The sequence below is a fragment of the Vespula vulgaris genome, chromosome 20 (genome assembly GCF_905475345.1).
Source record: "Vespula vulgaris chromosome 20, iyVesVulg1.1, whole genome shotgun sequence".
Classification (NCBI taxonomy): Eukaryota; Metazoa; Arthropoda; class Insecta; order Hymenoptera; family Vespidae; genus Vespula; species Vespula vulgaris.
The window spans coordinates 3,046-18,254 of NC_066605.1; the positions used below are offsets into that span (position 1 = coordinate 3,046).

Below are 15,209 nucleotides of genomic sequence, written 5' to 3' on the forward strand. Positions count from 1 at the left end.
ACCCAGACGCAACCCAGACGCAACCCAGACGCAACCCAGACGCAACCCAGACGCAACCCAGACGCAACCCAGACGCAACCCAGACGCAACCCAGACGCAACCCAGACGCAACCCAGACGCAACCCAGACGCAACCCAGACGCAACCCAGACGCAACCCAGACGCAACCCAGACGCAACCCAGACGCAACCCAGACGCAACCCAGACGCAACCCAGACGCAACCCAGACGCAACCCAGACGCAACCCAGACGCAACCCAGACGCAACCCAGACGCAACCCAGACGCAACCCAGACGCAACCCAGACGCAACCCAGACGCAACCCAGACGCAACCCAGACGCAACCCAGACGCAACCCAGACGCAACCCAGACGCAACCCAGACGCAACCCAGACGCAACCCAGACGCAACCCAGACGCAACCCAGACGCAACCCAGACGCAACCCAGACGCAACCCAGACGCAACCCAGACGCAACCCAGACGCAACCCAGACGCAACCCAGACGCAACCCAGACGCAACCCAGACGCAACCCAGACGCAACCCAGACGCAACCCAGACGCAACCCAGACGCAACCCAGACGCAACCCAGACGCAACCCAGACGCAACCCAGACGCAACCCAGACGCAACCCAGACGCAACCCAGACGCAACCCAGACGCAACCCAGACGCAACCCAGACGCAACCCAGACGCAACCCAGACGCAACCCAGACGCAACCCAGACGCAACCCAGACGCAACCCAGACGCAACCCAGACGCAACCCAGACGCAACCCAGACGCAACCCAGACGCAACCCAGACGCAACCCAGACGCAACCCAGACGCAACCCAGACGCAACCCAGACGCAACCCAGACGCAACCCAGACGCAACCCAGACGCAACCCAGACGCAACCCAGACGCAACCCAGACGCAACCCAGACGCAACCCAGACGCAACCCAGACGCAACCCAGACGCAACCCAGACGCAACCCAGACGCAACCCAGACGCAACCCAGACGCAACCCAGACGCAACCCAGACGCAACCCAGACGCAACCCAGACGCAACCCAGACGCAACCCAGACGCAACCCAGACGCAACCCAGACGCAACCCAGACGCAACCCAGACGCAACCCAGACGCAACCCAGACGCAACCCAGACGCAACCCAGACGCAACCTCGGACACAACCTTCAGACACAACCTTCAGACACAACCTCGGACACAACCTCGGACACAACCTCGGACACAACCTCGGACACAACCTTCAGACACAACTTTCAGACACAACCTTTAGACACAACCTTTAGACACAACCTCGGACACAACCTTCAGACACAACCTTCAGACGCAACCTCGGACACAACCTTCAGACACAACCTCGGACACAACCTTCAGACACAACCTTCAGACACAACCTTCGGACGCAACCTTCGGACGCAACCTTCAGACGCAACCTTCGGACGCAACCTTCAAACGCAACCTCGGACACAACCTTCGGACGCAACCTTCGGACACAACCTTCTGACGCAACCTCAGACCCAACCTTCAGACACTACCTTCAGACACAACCTGCAGACACAACCTCAGACCCAACCTTCGGACGCAACCTTCGGACACAACCTTCAGACCCAACCTCAGACCCAACCTTCAGACACTACCTTCAGACACAACCTGCAGACACAACCTCAGACCCAACCTTCAAACACAACCTTCAGACACAACCTCAGACACAACCTCAGACACAACCTTCAGACAATACTTTTTCTACAACTTTTACAGAATTTTCTCACAAGTTTTACGCACCTTTTACGTAAGTCTCACACAACTTTTACACACATTTTGCACATCTCACACAACTTTTGCACAACTCTCATACAGTTCTTATACGTCTCTTTTACAATCTTTCCACAGCTTATGCCGCATAATTTAACATGAAACAGAAGGAAGTCTGATAGAATACTGAACGCAAATCAGACGTACTGCAGGCGGAATGTCATGGAAGCTCAGTCGTGTCTCTTATTCAATAAAGACGCAAGCTTGATGTAACCGTTTTCTTTTTAGACGATTATTCAGAGGCGTCGTATAAATGATCAATCACAAACATTCAAATTCTGATGTCTACTTATAGTTTCTCCTCTGTTTAATATTATATAATAAAATCACACAAATATCATGCAATAAAATTAAACAAATAGTATATATTAAAATGAGACAAATATTATACAATAAAATCAGGCAAATAGTATACAATAAAATGAAACAAATATTAGACACTAAAATCAGTCTGAGAGTGATTACACGGAAATTACGGAGGCCTGCTACCTGTTTTAGAAAATGGCCGGTAGAGGCACTCTACGCTCTCATTCGTACGTACACACTTACGTTCACACCCATATGGCGGTGCCCCTGGGATTATGCAAATATGTTGTCATTTATCGATTCTACGTAATATTTAGAAAAATAAGCTGGGCATTACAGATAAACAGGAAAAACCAATCGATTACCTAAGAGAGAGGAACATAAGAAAAATAATTACTTCATATCACTGGATGGTTTTTATGCGATTACTGTGGAATTACGTCGAACCACTGTAAACCACCATAATACGTACTAGAATTTTTGCAAAATTTGTAAGGGTTACATAGAAACGAGCTTTATGGAAATGCTGGTGGTTACGCCGATTTTTCGATAATAACGCAAACGCCCCACGGACTATGCTAATTGCTGTTTATTAAATAACTACGTTAATATCTAGGATTAGTAAGTTGGTGGATGAAGATACCGTGGAAATTACACGGACATTTAGGAATTATGCAAAATCGACAAGCATTTTGACAAGCATTAGGTAAAAACAAATTTATTCGCTTATGCGGACACTATGACGTTACGCCTGACGCTCGGAGGCCACCTAAATACGTTCTAGGATTGACGACAAATCTATGAGGATATACAGAAATGCTGCACTTTATGAAGACGCTGGTCGTTACTTGATTCGTAGGAAATAACGAATATGCCCCTGGGATTATGCAACGATGTTGTCGTTTAAGTAACCTCTCTAGAATCTAGGGAAATAAGATGGGTACTACGGATAACCTAGAAATTACGTCGGTATATTAGTAATTATTGAAGACAGATATTACATAAAAATAAAAAATAAAGCACAAATACTTACTTCAAATCGCCAGTCGGATAAGCCAAAATCTGTAAGGGTTACCCAGAAACGATGAGCTTTATAAAGATGCTGGTAGTTCGTATAGTCTACGTAAATAATGCAACCGCCTCAGGGACTATTCAAAAATGCTATCGACTAAATAACCTCGTTAATATCTAGAATAAGCTGATCGTTACAGATATCCTGGAAAAAAATGAGATTACGGAGAAAGCTCGGAGGCCAAAAATGTCGTTTAAGTAACCTCGCTAGTATCTAAGAAAATAACCTGGGTATTGCTGATAAACCTAGGAACTACGTCGGTACGTTAGGAACTATTGAAAAACCGAGGGATTACCTAAAAAGAAAACGGACAAATACTTCTAATCACCGGATGGTAAAGCGAAAACAGTGGGGTTAAGTCCCACGCTGTAGATTGCGTACTTAGATTTTTGTAAAATTTGTAGGTTACGCAGAAATGCCGGACTTTATGAAAATGCTAGTAGTTACGCAAATTCGTCGGATATAACGAGTGCCCCGCGGATTATGCAAAAAAAAATGCAGTCGATTAAATAACCTCGGTAATATCTTCGATTAATAAGCCGACAGTTGTAAATACACGGGAACTACACGGTCATCTACGAGTTATCGAAAACCGACAGGAATTTACACAAGTATTACGTACAAAGGCAAGTACTTACGCGAAATCACAGGGTGGTAACGCGGAAACAATCGGATTACGCCGCATTCTCGGAGGCCACCTAAATACGCCCTATTACCGACGCCAAATCTACAAGGATTACACAGAAACGCTGCATTTCCTGAAAACCCTAGTATTTACGCAGATTCGTCGAAAATAACGCGAGTGCCCCACAGATTATGCAAAAAAAAATTCAGTCGATCATATAACCTCGGTAATATCTTCGATTAATAAGCCGACAGTTGTAAATACACGGGTACACGGTCATCCACGAGTTATCGAAAACCGACAGGAATTTACACAAGTGTTACGTAGAAAGGCAAGTACTTACGCGAAATCACAGGATGGTAATGCGGAAACAATCGGATTACGCCGCATTCTCGGAGGCCACCTAAATACGCCCTATTACCGACGCCAAATCTACAAGGATTACACAGAAACGCTGCATTTCCTGAAAACCCTAGTATTTACGCAGATTCGTCGGAAATAACGCGAGTGCCCCACAGATTATGCCAAAAAAAAAAAAATGCAGTCGATCATATAACCTCGGTAATATCTTCGATTAATAAGCCGACAGTTGTAAATACACGGGAACTACACGGTCATCCACGAGTTATCGAAAACCGACAGGAATTTACACAAGTATTACGTATAAATGCAAGTACTTACGCGAAATCACAGGGTGGTAACGCGGAAACAATCGGATTACGCCGCATTCTCGGAGGCTACCTAAATACGCCCTATTACCGACGCCAAATCTACAAGGATTACACAGAAACGCTGCATTTCCTGAAAACCCTAGTATTTACGCAGATTCGTCGGAAATAACGCGAGTGCCCCACAGATTATGCAAAAAAAAATTCAGTCGATCATATAACCTCGGTAATATCTTCGATTAATAAGCCGACAGTTGTAAATACACGGTAACTACACGGTCATCCACGAGTTATCGAAAACCGACAGGAATTTACACAAGTATTACGTATAAATGCAAGTACTTACGCGAAATCACAGGGTGGTAACGCGGAAACAATCGGATTACGCCGCACTCTCGGAGGCTACCTAAATACGCCCTATTACCGACGCCAAATCTACAAGGATTACACAGAAACGCTGCATTTCCTGAAAACCCTAGTATTTACGCAGATTCTTCGGAAATAACGCGAGTGCCCCACAGATTACGCAAAATAAATACAGTCGATCATATAACCTCGGTAATATCTTCGATTAATAAGCTGATTGTTGCAGATACACATGAAAGTACACGGTCATCTACGAGTAAAATCCTAGTATTTACGCAGATTCGTCGGATCTAACGAGTGCCCTACGAATTATAAAAAAGAAAAAAAGAAAAAATGCTGTCGTTTCAATAACCTAGCTAGTATCTACGAAAATAAGCTGCTTAGAGTATTCTACGAATAACGCAGCTGTTAAGAATGTCAAAAAGAAAAACCTCCGACAACCATTATGAAAAAAGAAAAAAGAAGTACTTTCGACAAATCTCGGGATCGTTATGTAAAAATACGTTACGCTACGTTACACTAGGGCTTTCAAATCGTGCAAAGGTTTCGCAAAATCGCTTGGCGTTGTAAAGAAGTTGGACATTGCAACGATTCATCGGAAGTACCCCTGGGACTATGCAAATATTCTGTCGGGTAAGTAACCCATCCAGTATCATGGAAAATAAGCTAGGGCTCTAAATACCCTCCAAATTACTATATACGCGAAGAATTACGCGACGAATAGAGATCACGTTAAAAAAAAAAAAATACGGTCGATAACTAAGTGATAATGTGGAAACGTTAGAGTTAAGTAGACACGCTAAAATGAAGCTAAATACACGCCACGGTTTACACAGAGACGTTAGGCTATATAAAAACGCGGATTCTTCGGATAAAACGAAAATATCCCGAACTATGAAAAAAAAAATGCCGCAGTTTAAATAACTTCGCTGGTACCTAGGAAAATGAGCTGCGGGTTGCAGATACTATGCAATTTACGCAACACGCGTAGAATTACGGAACGAACATAAAGGCATTTAAGTGAGAAAAATACTTACTGCAAATCGTTGGGTCGCGTCTGGATTACACCGAAGTTAGACCACAGAAGTTCGGCTGAATACACGCAAAGGTTTACACAAAATTTGTAAGGATTATATAGATACGGTGGGCTTCATACAAAAAAAAAAGAAACTACTGATTACGCGCATTCGTTCAAAACGCAATGCCCTTAACATTATGCAAAAAAAAAAATACCATCGCTTCAGTAATCTCGATAGTATGTAGGTAAATGAATAACTCCGAGGTTGCAGATAACCTGAAAAAGACAAAACTCTGGGTGTCCACGTCGGACGTTGCGAAAAATCGATAGGACTTACGTGTAAAAAAACCATACCTTGCCAAATGGATACTTACGCCAAACCACGTAGTGGGCGAAATCGCTGCGTTGCGTCTGGCAGAGCCAGAGAATTTACCTAAATAAGGGTTAGGGGTTTACGCAATATTTCTAAGGGTTACGCCAATCTGTTCGGAATTACGCAACACGCTTAATTACGCACGAATGGATTCACGGTAGTTGAAACGCTCTACCATGCCCTAAAATTTCCGGTACACGCGTTGGACCGCGTTGAACCGCGCTAAACCTAGATCATTTTTATTTTTTGTCGTTTTACAATCATTTAAGCAATGTACGCTACATATGTACGCTCGGTAGTATCAAACTAATATTTACAGAATACAACCCCGCCGCTCAAGCTTTATACCGCTCGTAGTACGTAGAAAATAATTTTAATCGAACGTTTCGCAGAACAGAAATCTGCTTACATACTGCCTTCCTTTTTTTCGACGCTTTCTTATTACAATGATAAAAATAATATTTTTTCTTTTTTAGTATATGAGCATTTCAATTATTCGCGAAGCTGGGGTCACGCGATATCCTAAGAATTGTCTAAAAAGATGTTTGTTGTTACGGATAAATACTGGACGACGGTTTTCGATACGCCCAACGGTGGTCTAAAATTCTCTTAATGCATCAAATTTATGTATGCTTTCTATCACTTTACAATTATTTAAACAATTTTACAATATACGTTTGTTCGGTATAAAATTATAATTAAACGATAATTCTCTCAACGCATCAGAATTTATGTATACTTTCTATTAGTTTAACTAATTATTTGAACATTCTATACTATACGTTTACTCGAGTTAAAATTATATTTAAATATTTTTCTCAACGCACCATTGTTTATATACGCTTCTTATCACTATACAATTATTTAAACGGTTTACAATATACGTTTGTTCGATATAAAATTATACTTAAATAATAGTTTTCTTAACGCACCCAAGTTTATGTATGCTTTCTATCACTTTACAATTATTTAAAGAATCTATAATATACGATTGGTCGATATAAAATAAGATTTAAACAATAATACAACCGCTTAAACGTTGCACCGCACGTAATATCTTGTGAAGTATAAAACAATTTTATGTTAACATTCCGGAAAGAAAAAATCAACTGATGTACTACCTTCCAATTGAAGTTTCATTTTTTCAACGCTCTATAAACTCCAACAATATTATAACAATGATTCTAACAAATTTGTTTCTATCTTGTAATTTTTCGTAAAACATCGCAATTATGCGCAAGACTAAAGCAGGGGAATCGTTTGAAATGCTGGTGGTTACGCAAAACGCCTGAGAATTGAACAGAATACGACGTTAGGGATTGCGCAGGTACGCTGAGGGTGTCGCAGAAACGCTCAGGGTATCATGCAAGATCGCTTAGGGTATCCAAGGTACGCTCAAGGTAGTGTCGCAGAAACGCTCGGGGTGTCGCAGAAACGCTCGGGGTGTCGCAGAAACGCTCGGGGTGTCGCAGAAACGCTCGGGGTGTCGCAGAAACGCTCGGGGTGTCGCAGAAACCCTCAGGGTGTCGCAGAAACGCTCAGGGTATCGCAGAAACGCTCAGGGTATCGCAGAAACGCTTAGGGTATCGCAGAAACGCTCAGGGTATCGCAGAAACGCTCAGGGTGTCGCAGAAACGCTCAGGGTGTCGCAGAAACGCTTAGGGTATCGCAGGATCGCTTAGGGTGTCACGCAGAAACGCTTAGGGGTGCGCAATATCGCCGAGAATTACGTAGAACGTTGGAGCTTAAGCAGATTTAAAGAAGCAATACGCACGAAGGAGAGGCGAGTCTTCTTTCGGTTCGGTAAAATGAAGGAAGCGTTGTTTTCCTGCTGATTTTAATCCAATGGAAGATTCTTCAAGATTCCATCCTTCGTTATTGCTTCCATCGCATCTTCCTGGCTCCTTTCCTTTCCTTTCTCATCTTCATATTCATGATAGATCCTAGAGGAAGGAGGCTTTCCTATTTTAGGAAAATAATAAAAATGCAGTATTGAAACCTATAATAAAGTACATGGCGATAAAAAATACTAAAATATCATTAAACAATGCTAACCATGAGTCGCAATTTTACAAAGACCATTTCCAACTAGAGCGTTGAATTGTTCTTTTATCCGTATCCAAACAGTAGAACGAAATTACAACATAGGCTTCCTAAAAGAAAAAAAAAAAAAAAAAAAAAAATTAACAAAGTTAATAAAAATAGTGTTATAATAAAAATATCAAAATGTTAAGTATTCCTCATCAGACAAGAGAATAAAGAACCATCTTGCTCTAACGAGCGTGATACTTAGGAACTACTATCCGGGAATCCACGACCCAATTAACACATATATTTCGATTTAAACAGTGTTCGTTCTGTCGTATACTATCGACGAAAAGCCTATCGTTTCTATTTCGCAGCGATATTTCAAGAGAGACCATATGATTCGTTGAAATAGTGTTATTTAAGACGCGTTCGCTTAAATAGATTTTTTCATCGATTAAAGGAATGAAGTTACGATAACGTTATCCAACTTGAATAAACTTTGAATTATCAGCTACTCTATGTATATTAAATGAAAAATGTAATCGGAAGAAAAATATACTCGGATGTAAAAGTATCGTTAACAGAACACTGTTTAATCGAAGAATGAATGTGTAAACAGATGTCAATTCTGTTCGACTGTAACTAAATTCACCATGCTTATTTCAAGGAACACGGGCCACGATGCATTGTTAACAATAACGGACGAAATCGCAATGCCTATAACCTGAAAAAATAAATGTAGAATTAGCTAAACGTTATCGTAAAGGGTAACGTGAAAATAAATAATAATATATGTCAACTATTGCTTATCAGTTGTCGTCCTGTGTCCAATACCATTGCTTATCATAGATAAGTAAAACTCATGACGAAAATTTTGAACTTTATACTTCTTTCTTTCTATCATCGAAAATAATGATTCCTTAGCTGGTTGTTAGATCAAGGAACGCTTCCTTCCACGATTTAAGTAGCGTTCGTAATGTCAAGATGTCAATTCTGTTCGAATGTAACTAAATTCATCTTGCTTATTTTTAAGAAAACTAGCCACGATGTAATGTCAACAATAACGAAAGAAATCACGTCTACATCCTGAAAAAGTAGATATAGAATTAAGTAAACGTTCTCGAAAATATTATAGTGACAATAAATAACTATTTTTTTCAACTAACGCTTACCAGTCGTTGTTGTGTGTCGAACACCATTTATTATTGTAAATAAGTAAAATTGATGACGAAAATCTGGACGTCCTACCTCTTCCATTCTATAATTGAAAGTAACGATGACTTAGATGGTTATGTTACGTTAAGGAACGTAGTAAAATATGTTATATTTCGTAATTGAGCGTGATCGATGTTAATAAATTTACCAGCGAAAATTGTTTTCGATATTCTAGCGGTATATAACATAGGAGTGTACGTTAAATAAAATATTCTAATTACCTGCAATCAACGAGGATTCTGAGGCAGTAAGGGGGCTGTGGACCGCCGCGCTTGCGCATTACGTCACCTTTGCAATGGCTTCCCCACGTGCTTGTAACATTTCGATCCATTTGTACGAAAATATCGGAATATTAAAAATATGATATAAATTTTTCAATTTAATATCTCTCAAAATAAAGCTCCTAAGCGTGAAAACTATATTTTTAAGGAAAATGTACATAAGCCTGCATGCAATTACATATTTCTCCTAGATCATTTCTATATAATATCTTGTAGAATTTCTTCTAAGATCATATCTAAGTAGAACGCAGATCTGCACTATTAATGGTCGAAAAAAAGAAAAAAAAAAAGAATGAAATCAAGAAGATCGGTTTTCTGAGAAACCCACAATAAAATAAACTGTAGAATACAAAACGAAATACAGTTGCAGTAAAAGCATGAATAATTCAAAAATATCTTACGGCTAAAGAACTGTCAACCGCATTACAGCAATCAGGAAACGATCCGTCGAATGATACATCCACTCCGTGATTTAAGCAGTATTCGTTCTGTCATGTACTATCAACGAAAAGTCTACAATTTTTATTTCGCAGTGATATTCCAAGACGGACGTCGACTCGTTAAAATAATGTAGATTAAGCGCGTTCGCGTACATAGATTTTCCCATCGATCGTCCTCGACGTGAGATCAATTAACGACATCTGAAGCAGGTCTAAAAAATAAGGAGGAGAGTAGAATGTCCTCGGTTATTTTATAATGCTGGACGAAGGCAGAGCAACCAGCGTAAATGCACAGAAAATGGTACGAGACAAATCTCGACCATAAACAAGTGCTCGATAAAAAGTGGGTTGCGTCTAGAAAGATTCAACTGCGCGGTGACGACCGTGCACAACTCCTCCCTATCCTGATGATGTCGATTATTAATCACATGACGACGATGAAGGTTGAAAGAATCCATATAAAATCCACTAATGTAAAATTAAAGAAATAATGTTACATCAACGTTAATCAATTTGAATGAATTCCGAATTATCAACTATTCCACGTATATAAAACGCACTTCCCAAAAAATGTACAATCGAACAAAAAATATACTCTGACGGCAAATTACTAAAAGAAGTTTCGCTTAAAGAACACTGCTTAATCGAAGAATGAATGTATAAACTTAAACGGAAGACGTCTACTCTGTTGAACTCTAGCCAAATCAATCTTGCTTCTTTCTAGGAACATGGGCCACACTGTGTTGTTAACGCTGACGAACAAATTTACAGAATCTACGCCCTGAAAAGGTAAATATAGAATTAACTAAACGTTCCCAAAAAGATTACAGTGACAATAGCAATATTTTTTAACTATTGCGCATCACTCGTCGTCCTGTATCGAATATCACTTCTTATTGTACGTAAGTAAAATTGATAATCCGAACATCGTACCTCTTCCATCCTATAATCGAGAGAACGATGGCTTAGATGATTATGTTAGGTTAAGGAACGCAGTAGAATAAGTTATATTTCGCAATTGAACGTGATCGATGTTAATAAATTCACTTGTGGAAATCGCGTTTTCGACATTCGATCGGTACATAAAATTAGAGCGTACGTTAGATAAAATATTCTAATTACCTGCAAGAAAAAAGCTTGGTCATAACACGTGCCAATCATTATTCAAAATGGTGGATTCTGAGGCAGCAAGGAGGCTGTGGACCGCTGCGCTTGCGCATTACGTCACCTTTGCAATGGCTTCCCCACGTGCTTGTAACATTTCGATCTATTTGTACGAAAATATCGGAACATTAAAAATATGATATACGAATTTAAAAACTATCTAAATTGATATCCGACTACTCCATACTATGAAAATTAATCGTTTCAATTTAATATCTCTCAAAATAAAGCTCCTAAGCGTGAAAACTATATTTTTAAGGAAAATGTACATAAGCCTGCATGCAATTACATATTTCTCCTAGATCATTTCTATACAATATCTTGTAGAATTTCTTCTAAGATCATATCTAAGTAGAGTGCAGGTGTGCACTATTAATGGTTGAAAAAAAGAAAAAAAAATGAAATTAAGAGATCCGTTTTCTGAGAAACCCACAATAAAATAAACTGCAGAATACAAAACGAAATACAGCTGCAGTAAAAGTATGAATAATTCAAAAATATCTTACGGCTAAAGAACTGTCAACCGCATTACAGCAATCAGGAAACGATCCGTCGAATGATACATCCACTCCGTGATTTAAGCAGTATTCGTTCTGTCATGTACTATCAACGAAAAGTCTACAATTTTTATTTCGCAGTGATATTCCAAGACGGACGTCGACTCGTTAAAATAATGTAGATTAAGCGCGTTCGCGTACATAGATTTTCCCATCGATCGTCCTCGACGTGAGATCAATTAACGACATCTGAAGCAGGTCTAAAAAATAAGGAGGAGAGTAGAATGTCCTCGGTTATTTTATAATGCTGGACGAAGGCAGAGCAACCAGCGTAAATGCACAGAAAATGGTACGAGACAAATCTCGACCATAAACAAGTGCTCGATAAAAAGTGGGTTGCGTCTAGAAAGATTCAACTGCGCGGTGACGACCGTGCACAACTCCTCCCTATCCTGATGATGTCGATTATTAATCACATGACGACGATGAAGGTTGAAAGAATCCATGTAAAATCCACTAATGTAAAATTAAAGAAATGTTACATCAACGTTAATCAATTTGAATGAATTCCGAATTATCAACTATTCCACGTATATAAAACGCACTTCCCAAAAAATGTACAATCGAACAAAAAATATACTCTGACGGCAAATTACTAAAAGAAGTTTCGCTGAAAGAACACTGCTTAATCGAAGAATGAATGTATAAACTTAAATGGAGGACGTCTACTCTGTTGAACTCTAGCCGAATCCATCTTGCTTCTTTCTAGGAACACAGGGCACACTGTATCGTTAACGCTCACGAACAAATTCACAGAATTTACGTCCTGAAAAGGTAAATATAGAATTAACTAAACTTTCCCGAAAAGATTAGTGACAATAGCAATATTTCTTAACTACTACGCACCACTCGTCGTCCTGTTTCGAATATCACTTCTTATTGTACGTAAGTAAAATTGATAATCCGGACATCGTACCTCTTCCATTCTATAATCGAAAGAACGATGGCTTAGATGATTATGTTAGGTTAAGGAACGCAGTAGAATAAGTTATATTTCGCAATTGAGCGTGATCGTTATTAATAAATTCACTCGCGGAAATCGCATTTTTGGTATTCGTCGCTATATAAAATCTGAGTGAACGTTAGATAAAATATTCTAATTAACTAATAATTCTAATTAACGAGAGGACGAAGCTCGAGTGCAACGCTTGGCACGAGACAATTTAGAATGGCGGATTAAGCGGCAGGAAGGAAGCTATGGACCGTCGCGCGTACGCGTTACGTCATCATTCCAATGGCTTCCCCGCGTTTGTTGTTTCGATCTATTTGTATGAGAATATCGAAACGTTAAAAATATGATATACGAAATTAAAAACTATCTAAACGGATATCTTGTTACACCAAACTGTAAAAATTATTCGTTTCAATTTGACGCCTGTATAACTAAACGTTCATGTAGAGACTATTGCGACGATAAAAAATAATCTTTTTCAACTAACGCTTACCAGTCGTCGTTGTGTGTCGTACACCATTTATTATTGTAAATAAGTAAAATTGATGAGGAAAATGCGAACGTCGTAGCTCTTCCGTTGTACGATCGTAAATAACGATTGCTTATATGGTTATGTTAGGTTAAGGAACGCGGTACAATTTACGATTCGCAGTTGAGCGCGACCGATGTTAACAAATTTTATCGGAAAAATCGCGTTTTCGGCATTCGATCGGTATATAAAATAATGGTGCACGTTAAATAAAATATTTTGATTACCTGCAATTAACGAGAGGACGAAGCTTGGTTGGGACACGTGCCACGAACTGATTCAGAATGGCGGATTAAGCGGCAACAAGGAAGCTGTATCGTCGAGCATGCGCGTTACGTCAGCTTTGCAATGGCTTCCCCGCGTGCTTGTTGTTTCGATCTATTTGTATAGAAATATCAAAACGTTAAAAATATGATATACGAAGTTAAAAACTATCGAAACGGATATCTTGCTACATAAAATTATGAAAATTAATCGTTACGATTTGATAAAATGTTCGAGTAAGGATTACAGCGATAATAAATAAGAACCTTTTTCGACTAATGCTTACCACTCGTCGTCGTGTGTCCAACACCATTTCTCATTGTAAATAAGTAAAATTGAAGACGAAAATCCAGACGTCGTACTCTCCCATTCTATAATCAAAAGTAACGATGGCTTGTATGGTTGTTAGGTTAAGGAATGCGGTAGAATAAGTTATATTTCGTAGTCGAGCGTGATCGATGTTAATAAATTTACCCGCGGATATCGCTTTTTCGACGTTCGATCGGTATGTAAAATAATGGTACACGTCAAATAAACTATTCTAATTAACTGCAATTAACGAACGGACGAAGCTCTGTTGCGACGCGTGCCACGAAACGATTTGGAATGGCGGATTAGGCGGCAGGAAGGAAGCTATGGACCGTCGCGCGTACGCGTTACGTCATCTTTTCAATGGCTTCCCCACGTGCTTGTTGTTTCGATCTATTTGAATGAAAATATCGCAACGTTAAAAATATGATATACGAAGTTAAAAATTATCTAAACGGATATCTTGTTACGCCAAACTGTAAAAATTATTCGTTTCAATTTGACGCCTGTATAACTAAACGTTCATGTAGCGACTATTGCGACGATAAATAATAATCTTTTTCAACTAACGCTTACCAGTCTTCGTTATATGTCGAACACCATTTATTATTGTAAATAAGTAAAATTGATGACGAAAATCCAGACGTCGTACCTTTCGCATTCTATAATCGAAAATAACGATGGCTTGTATGGTTGTTAGGTTAAGGAACGCAGTAGAACATATTTCGTAGTTGAGCGTGATCGATGTTAATAAATTTACCCGCGGATATCGCTTTTTCGACGTTCGATCGGTATATAAAATAATGGTACACGTCAAATAAACTATTCTAATTAACTGCAATTAACGAACGAACGAAGCTCGGTTGCGACGCGTGCCACGAAACGATTTGGAATGGCGGATTAGGCGGCAGGAAGGAAGCTATGGACCGTCGCGCGTACGCCTTACGTCATCTTTTCAATGGCTTCCCCACGTGCTTGTTGTTTCGATCTATTTGAATGAAAATATCGCAACATTAAAAATATGATATACGAAGTTAAAAACTATCTAAACGGATATCTTGCTGCATCAAACTCTGAAAATTAATCATTTCGATTTGATATCTGTAGAAATAAAGTTCGTAAACGTGAAAATATATTTGTAAGGAAAATGTTCGTGCGCCCGCGTACGATTATTTTTCATATAAATGTATATTATTTTCGATGTTAGTACGAGGAAAGTATTGATTTT

The 15,209-nt window shown here is 39.7% G+C and overlaps 1 long non-coding RNA gene across 34 annotated transcripts; it reads right to left on the bottom strand.

Moving 5' to 3' along the window:
* Positions 1-2,822: 2,822 nt before the first annotated feature.
* Positions 2,823-14,864, bottom strand: LOC127071013 (uncharacterized). Of its 34 annotated transcripts, none has more exons than XR_007784800.1 (14): positions 14,558-14,864; positions 13,959-14,043; positions 13,636-13,786; positions 12,774-12,853; positions 11,877-12,693; positions 11,329-11,473; positions 11,140-11,149; positions 10,168-10,987; positions 9,707-9,796; positions 9,443-9,528; positions 8,298-9,356; positions 4,375-8,204; positions 3,154-4,039; positions 2,823-3,074 (listed from the first exon to the last, which is right to left on the bottom strand). It is a non-coding gene; the product is annotated as an uncharacterized LOC127071013 (long non-coding RNA). The 34 variants fall into 34 exon arrangements; XR_007784797.1 differs by lacking the exon at positions 11,140-11,149 and having other exon boundaries at positions 8,298-8,994; positions 9,071-9,356; positions 14,558-14,863; XR_007784783.1 differs by lacking the exon at positions 11,140-11,149 and having other exon boundaries at positions 4,375-4,558; positions 4,892-8,204; positions 14,558-14,863.
* Between the last annotated feature and the right edge of the window lie 345 nt (positions 14,865-15,209).